We start from the raw sequence: 8,945 nt of genomic DNA, 5'->3' as shown, positions 1-8,945 counted from the left end.
ATTCAATGAATGCATTGGTTGAGGAAGAGATGAAAATGTTTTGATTCGGAGATTTCAATATCTCCTGACCCCAATGAACCCCTCTCTCTGATCTACCCTTTTCTATTTACATTCTGCAATTTCAATTCATGCAATCCTCCCCATCCCTTTTTAATTTCAGCACTTTAACTTCTCGCTCTTAATTCATGCAATTTAAGATTCCGCAATTCTCATCTAAATCTTGATTCCGCTCAACTAGAACATACTCCTAATCCGAATTGCTCACTCAACCAATCCTTGTGGGATTCGACCTCACTCTATTGTGAGTTTTTACTTGACGATAACCGGTGCACTTGCCGGAAGGAATTTTGCCGATCGTGCAATTTCCTAAATCGTAGCATACCAAGTTTATGCACATCAAGAACCGACAGATGAATAGCCGTGCTGTGACAGAGCGCGTTGAACATTTTCACTGAGAGGACGGAACTGTAGCCACTGACAACAGTGATGCCCAACATACAGCTTGCCATGCAAAGGAGTAAGAAGGATTGGATGAAGATAGTAGGAAAGCAGAGAGACGGAAGGGACAGAGCATCTCCATACGCTTATCTGAAATTCTCACCATTGAATTACATAAGTATCTCTATCTTTATTTTATGTTTTATTTATCTTTTAATCATTAATCCTCCATAACCATTTGAATCCGCCTGACTGAGATTTACAAGATGACCATAACTTGCTTCATACCAACAATCTCCGTGGGATCGACCCTTACTCGCGTAAGGTTTATTACTTGGACGACCCAGTGCACTTGCTGGTTAGTTGTGCGAAGTTGTGATAAAGAGTTGAGATTGTAATTGAGCGTACCATGTTGATGGCGCCATTGATGATCACAATTTCGTGCACCATTCGCCGTGTATAATATTCATGTTATTTTTGCTGAAGGAATATTAGGCCTTGGATGAATTCTTTCATGGATACTAAGCGCCAGCCCGTGATGTTAATGCCAGGGCTTTTTGGTTGGTCTTGATCATGGCCGCTAAGCGCCATTTTTGTTACTCATCATGGACGCCAAGCGCCATTGTGATTGTTGCCTTGTTCTTCTTCAAGGCGATAGGCACCAAGGTTGGGCGCTTGGCGCTGTGGTCCTGGACGTGAAGAATATTTTGGACGCTGGGCATAAAGAAGTGTCATTGGGTGCTGGAGGAAGGTATTGGGTGTCAGTGCGTGGGCACTATTTTTGTTCCTTCATGGATACTGGGCGCCCACCCTTGTTTCTTCATGGGTGCTGGGCGCTGGGCACCCCACCTTCTCTAATTGCTTTTGGCTTTTTTTTTTCCGTTGTCTAAATTTCTTTGAAAATATCCTAAACACACAAAATTCTAAAACAACTCTAAAAAAATATATTAGCTTTGAAAATCTCAGTTAATCTAAGAAAATTACTAATATTTATGAAATAAAATGCTAAAAAACTACTAAAGATGCCAAGGTATTAGAAATAGCAAAAATCAGTTGAAGAAGTGTGAGAGAGAACTGCAACAAAATTAATAGTAGTTTTTCTGAGAGAATCACACATGAAAAAGAGAGAGAAAGAGAGAGTGATTTTGGCACGTGAGACTGAAATTGGTCAGAGTGAGGAGGAGCGCGTGCGTATAAGTGAGAGTGGAATTTTTTTCAATTCTAAAATTTTTGTATTTATCTACGTATTTGTATACAGTGATTAAAATTGATATACACGTAGCATAACTATTATATTATGTTACATTCTATTAATCACGATTAAATAAAATTCATGTCATGTATTAATCACCATTACAGGTAACATTTTTAGAAGTAAATAATATGGATGGCTATAATATGTATTAAAATTCATGTAAAATTTAAGTTAACAGAAGTAGATAATATAGATTTTTATATTTATAATATATTTTTTTAAACAAGAATATCGTTTAGTTTTGTTTGATGTTTCCATGGCCCTTCTTTTTTTTTAATTTATCTTATGCTATTTTTTTTGAAGTTTATCAAGGATCGAATTTTAAATCTTTTGGACAAACTGATATCAAATTATAAAACAACTTTTTCCAAAATATTAAGCTGATAGCAAAAGAAAAAAAACATAAATAATTATATCTCTAATACAAACAAACAAAGAATGAATGTATCAATTTTTTCTTAAAGAAAATTCTGATGTACAAGTATTAAGCAGATATTTTAAGTTAAAGACTTAATTATTTTGTTGGTCATTATAGTTTCACTACAATTTCAATTAGGTCATTATAATTTAAAAATTTCTAATTAAATTTGTAACACTCTATCTCACTGAGCTTTACGCTTAAGCCATAAAACAGAGGTGGTGTGGTATTATGACCTCTAAAATAAAATATTTACATATAATATCAGAAAAATTATAATATACTAGAAGCCTTGAAGAATAGATGAAATAAAAATCGCAAAATAAAAATGCAACGCTCAAGAGACGAGTTAACTTGCGTGCTAAGAAAACCATAACTATCAAGCATAAGATAACAAAAATAGGAATAGAGGGCCAAAGATACAAAATATCAAGCTCCTAACTCAGCCCGTGAAGTCGAGACTGGCCGCAGAATATATTCACATATGTTTATATGCATATCCAAAATCCAAATTTACATAAACGAAATCCTATCTCTCCATAAGCCTCTAAGAGGATAAAAAAGAACAAGTAATGCAGAGAGTAAACTAAGTACATGTATACGTATAATCCAAAAAGTAACCAGACAACCACTTCGCCTCAGAAGCTCAGATGCCTAAGGAGGTGCCTCTCGACCTGCATCTGAAAAAAACAACATAGTATTGGGTGAGAACCAGAGGTTCTCAGTATGGTAAAGGTGCCACACATGTAAGATATAAGGTTTTAGGAATGCCAGAGGCAATCCCAGAACACCGACACTCAGATTATAAAGCTTAAAGTATTAAACAGAAGCCATAAAAGGTAGTTTTCTAAGAGTATCTAAGCCCAACTTAACTTAATCTTAAACCTAAGTCCCACTGCCTTTCCTCCATACCTCCATCTTCTTCGACAAATCATAGATAAATAAGCAGATAAAGGCAAACACAAGAAGGTTACAAGTACTACAGGTAACAACTATACATTTAACATAGCAAGTACACTTAGACACACCCAGTTAATGCACAAACAAGTAATTCAAGTAATATGCACATGATGCATGCCTGTCCTATAGCTGATGAGTCTTATTTGTTGGTGATCAAGCCAATCCGACAAGTCTGGTTTGCTAAACCTTTGGACTGTCTCCCGACGTGCATCCTATGAGTCTATGCATAGCTTTTACTCATATATATATCAAATCGCTCAATGGGGGTACCATTCTCGGGAATTTATAAGTGCCTGGTCACCCTTACTTCATAGGGTCAACAGAGTATCGAGTGCTCGACCTGGTACACATGGTGGTAAGCCACGGTACTTTACCCAGGGAATCTAGTATCTCAGACCTTTTAGTTAATCAAGCCAAGTATCATACATGATCATTCATCTGATTATTCAAGCCAAGTATCATACATGATCATTCGTAACATCTCATAATCAATTCATCACTTTTCAGCTTTACTTCGTCTCCAAGTTATCCCCATCTCCTAACTTCATCTTATTATCAGGTTTAATACTATTATTTATGACTAAAAGAATAAAAATAGAGGTTTAGAAGTTTGAAATAGGGTTTAAAACTAAAAAATCATGTTTGCTGGAACAGGGGCTATGCGTATGCGTGGCTCACAGGTACGCGTGGGAGTGTAAAAATGTAGCTCGCGTGCGCATCCCCTTTCCATGCGTACGCGTAGTTGAGAACATCATGTCACGCATACGGGTGGGCCATACCTACGCGTGGACATGCATGTTGGTCCGTCACGCGTACGCATAATTCTACTCGCGTACGCTCAAGTAAAAACTCCATGCCACGCGTACGCGTGGGCGTACGTTTTTCCAAAAACCAAATCAAACGGAAAGCTGCATAATTGAGTTCAAATAGAGGGGAACTTGCATAATTCACCTATTCCAAACCCAAACTTCCAAGTGCATATGTTAGTTATTTTAAATTTTTTTCATCCATTCTTCGAACGACATAAACTTCATGAACCCAATTTTCATTTAAAACATGTTGAAAACAAATTGATGGTCCGGAAGCCAAGTTGTAGCCCGCCGAAGTTTGGCCCAAAACCAATTTTTATAAATCACATTAAACCTCCATTTCATTGCTTTGCCATTTACATACTAGCCATTCCTCACCTGAAACTGTTCATACCCTGGGTCGAGCTGTCCGACCCAGGATGTTCTACAGACAAAGCGACCGATCTCTTCAGGCTAGGACAACCCGGCCTCTTCTTAAAGAGCTCGGCCAAGTCACAAGAAAGCCCAATAAAAGGGCCCAAGCAGAGGAACACAACCCGAATCCAAGGGCGGTCCAAGCCTATAGAGATAAAGGCGGTTCCCCTAAAGATAAGATGACCTCGCTCGAAGATAAAGATAAGATAAGATAACTAACTTATCTTATATAAGAAGGTCACTCTACGCCATTATAAATACACTAGAGCACCCAGGTATAATTCATACTCTGATTCTACTCAATACCTGCTTAATACCCTTGCTAACTTAAGCATCGGAGTCCTTTGCAGGTACCCCCCACCCTCCAGGGACGAAGGATCAGCATCATCACCAAGTCCAACGAGTCGGACACAGCGACTTTGATCACCATCATCAAGATCAGACTCCGCAGCTCTGACCAGCACAGAAGATCTCATCCGAGATCGACCTCTAGTTTCAGGTAACCCTCGCAACATTGGCGCCGTTGCCGGGGAACCTGGAAGTCATCCCATTACCATGGCAGACGACCATGACAACGATCACACCTCAGATCTAGAAGAAAGAACGCCGCACAAAAACTTGGGCACAACACCAAAGTCGGTTAAAGCAACTCGAAGAATGTACCTCACCGATGCCTCAGATGCAATTCATTGCAAAGCCTTTGGTGCGCGAAATTGTGATCATCAATGGCGCCATCAACATGGTACGCTCAATTGCAATCTCAACTCTTTATCACAACTTTGCACAACTAACCAGCAAGCTGGGTCGTCCAAGTAATAAACCTTACGCGAGTAAGGGTCGATCCCACGGAGATTGTTGGTATGAAGCAAGCTATGGTCATCTTGTAAATCTCAGTCAGGCGGATTCAAATGGTTATGGAGGATTAATGAATAAAACATAAAATAAAGATAGAGATACTTATGTAATTCATTGGTGAGAACTTCAGATAAGCGTATGAAGATGCTTTGTCCCTTCCGTCTCTCTGCTTTCCTACTGTCTTCATCCAATCCTTCTTACTCCTTTCCATGGCATGCTGTATGTTGGGCATCACCGTTGTCAATGACTACAGTCCCGTCCTCTCAGTGAAAATGTTCAACGCGCTCGGTCACAGCACGACTATTCAGCTGTCGGTTCTCGATCATGTCGGAATAGAATCCAGTGATTTTTTTGCGTCTGTCACTAACGCCCCACAATCGCGAATTTGAAGCTCGTCACAGTCATTCAATCCTTGAATCCTACTCAGAATACCACAGACAAGGTTTAGACCTTCCGAATTCTCTTGAATGCCGCCATCAATTTTAGCTTATACCACGAAGATTCTAATTAAGAAATCCAAGAGATATCTACTCAATCTAAGGTAGAACGGAGGTGGTTGTCAGGCACACATTCATAGGTGAGAATGATGATGAGTGTCACGAATCATCACATTCATCAAGTTGAGGAACAAGTGATATCTTAGAACAAGAATAAGCTGAATTGAATAGAAGAACAATAGTAATTGCATTAATACTCGAGGAACAGCAGAGCTCCACACCTTAATCTATGGTGTGTAGAAACTCCACCGTTGAAAATACATAAGAACAAGGTCTAGGCATGGCCGAGAGGCCAGCCCCCAAAATGTGATCTAAGATAGCATAGGACTGATCAAAGATAAAAATACAATAGCAAAAGGTCCTATTTATAGAGAACTAGTAGCTTAGGGTTTATAAAAATGAGTAAATGACGTAAAAATCCACTTCCGGGCCCACTTGGTGTGTGCTTAGGCTGAGCATTGAAGCTTTCATGTGTAGAGACTTTTCTTGGAGTTAAACCCCAGCTTTTGTGCCAGTTTGGGCGTTTAACTCCCACTTCTGTGCCAGTTCCGGCGTTAAACGCCGTGAATTCTTGAGCTGATTTGGAACGCTGGTTTGGGCCATCAAATCTCGGGCAAAGTATGGACTATTATATATTGCTGAAAAGCCCTAGATGTCTACTTTCTAACGCGTCCACTTTGAGTGCAGGGAGGTCAGAATCCAACAGCATCTGCAGTCCTTTTCAGCCTCTGAATCAGATTTTTGCTCAGGTCCCTCAATTTCAGCCAGAAAATACCTGAAATCCCAGAAAAACACACAAACTCATAGTAAAGTCCAGAAAAGTGAATTTTATATAAAAACTAATAAAAATATAATAAAAACTAACTAAAACATATCAAAAACATACTAAAAATAATGCCAAAAAGCGTATAAATTATCCGCTCATCACAACACCAAACTTAAATTGTTGCTTGTCTCCAAACAACTGAAAATCAAATAGGATAAAAAGAAGAGAATATACTATGGACTCCAAAATATCAATGAAACTTAGCTCTAATTAGATGAGCGGGACTTGTAGCTTTTTGCCTCTGAACAGTGTTGGCATCTCACTTTTATCCTTTAAAGTTCAGAATGATTGGCTTCTATAGGAACTCAAAATCCAGATAGTGTTATTGATTCTCCTAGTTAAGTATGTTGATGCTTGAACACAGCTACTTTATGAGTCTTGGGCGTGGCCCAAAGCACTCTGTTTTCCAGTATTACCACCAGATACATACATGCCACAGACACATAACTGGGTGAACCTTTTCAGATTGTGACTCAGCTTTGCTAGAGTCCCCAATTAGAGGTGTCCAGGGTTCTTAAGCACACTCTTTTTTCCTTGGATCACGACTTTAACCGCTCAGTCTCAAGTTTTCACTTGACACCTTCACGCCACAAGCACATGGTTAGGGACAGTTTGGTTTAACCGCTTAGGCCAGGATATTATTCCTGTAGGCCCTCCTATCCACTGATGCTCAAAGCCTTGGATCCTTTTTATTACCCTTGCCTTTTGGTTTAAAGGGCTATTGGCTTTTTCTATTTGCTCTCTCTCTTTTTTTTTTGAATTCACTGCTTTTTCTTGCTTCAAGAATCATTTTTATGATTTTTCAGATCCTCAGTAACATGTCTCCTTTTTCATCATTCTTTCAAGAGCCAACAATTTTAACATTCTTGAACAACAAATTCAAAAGACATATGCACTGTTGAAGCATACATTCAGAAAACAAAAAGTATTGTCACCACATCAAATAATTAAACCAGTTTCAAGGATGAATTCAAAATCATGTACTTCTTGTTCTTTTGTAATAAAAACATTTTTCATTTAAGAAAGGTGATGGATTCATAGGACATTCATAACTTTAAGGCATAGACTCTAAGACACTAATGATCATAAGACACAAACATAGATAAACATAAGCATAAATTTTCGAAAAACAGGAAAATGAAGGACAAGGAGATTAAAGAACGGGTCCACCTTAGTGATGGCGGCTTGTTCTTCCTCTTGAAGATCTTATGGAGTGCTTGAGCTCCTCAATGTCTCTTCCTTGCCTTTGTTGCTACTCTCTCATGACTCTTTGGTCTTCTCTAATTCTTTGGAGGAGGATGGAATGTTCTTGGTGCTCCACCCTTAGTTGTCCCATGTTGGAACTCAATTTTCCTAGGGAGGTGTTGATTTGCTCCCAATAGTTTTATGGAGGAAAGTGCATCCCTTGAGGCATCTCAGGGATTTCATGATGAGGAATTTCCTCATGTCCATGAGTGGGATCTCTTGTTTGCATTGAGCTCCTTCCACACAGATATTCATGAGGACTTGGTCCAACCTTTGATTAAAGTTGACCTTTTTGAGTTTGAAAAGGGACCTCGGGGATCACCTTCTTCATGGCCACAACTTCATAGAAGTGGTCTTGATGCACCCTTGAGATGAATCTCTCCATCTCCCATGACTCGGAGGTGGAAGCTTTTGCCTTCCCTTTCCTCTTTCTAGAGGTTTCTCCGGCCTTGGATGCCATAATGGTTATGGAAAACGAAAAAGCAACGCTTTTACCACACCAAACTTAGAAGGTTTGCTCGTCCTCGAGCAAAAGAAGAAAGAAGAGAGTAGAAGAAGAAGAAATAGAGGAGATGGATGGGGGCTTTGTGTTTCGGCCAAGGGAGAGAAGTAGTGTGTATGATGTGTGAAAATGAGGGGGTGAAGATGGGTGTATATAGGGGTGGGGAGAGTGGTAGGGTTCAGTCATGTATGGATGGGTTTGGGAGGGAAAGTGGTTTGAATTTGGATGGTGGGATAGGTGGGGTTTTATGAAGGATGGATGTGAGTGGTGAAGAGAATGGTGGGATTTGATAGGTGAGGGGTTTTTGGGGAAGAGGTATTGAGGTGGTTGGTGAATGGGTAAAGAAGAGAGAGAGTGGTGGGGTAGGTGGGGATACTGTGGGGTCCACAGATCCTGAGGTGTCAAGGATAGCTCATCCCTGCACCAAGTGGCGTGCAACACGCCCTTTTTGCCAATCCTGGTGTTAAACGCCGGGCTGCTGCCCTTTTCTGGCGTTTAATGCCAGCTGCTTGCCCATTCCTGGCGTTAAACGCTAGTCTGGTGCCCCTTTCTGGCGTTAAACGCCCAGAATGGTGCTAGACTAGGCGTTAAACGCCCATTATGCTGTCTTCACTGGCGTTTAAATGCCAGCAAGTTTTCCTCCAGGGTGTGCAGTTTTTCTTTCGGTTTTTCATTCTATTTTTGCTTTTTCAATTGATTTTGTGACTTCACATGATCATCAACCTA

This window comes from Arachis duranensis, chromosome 2 (genome assembly GCF_000817695.3).
Source record: "Arachis duranensis cultivar V14167 chromosome 2, aradu.V14167.gnm2.J7QH, whole genome shotgun sequence".
Lineage (NCBI taxonomy): Eukaryota > Viridiplantae > Streptophyta > Magnoliopsida > Fabales > Fabaceae > Arachis > Arachis duranensis.
Note: the sequence above shows the minus strand (reverse complement) of the source record.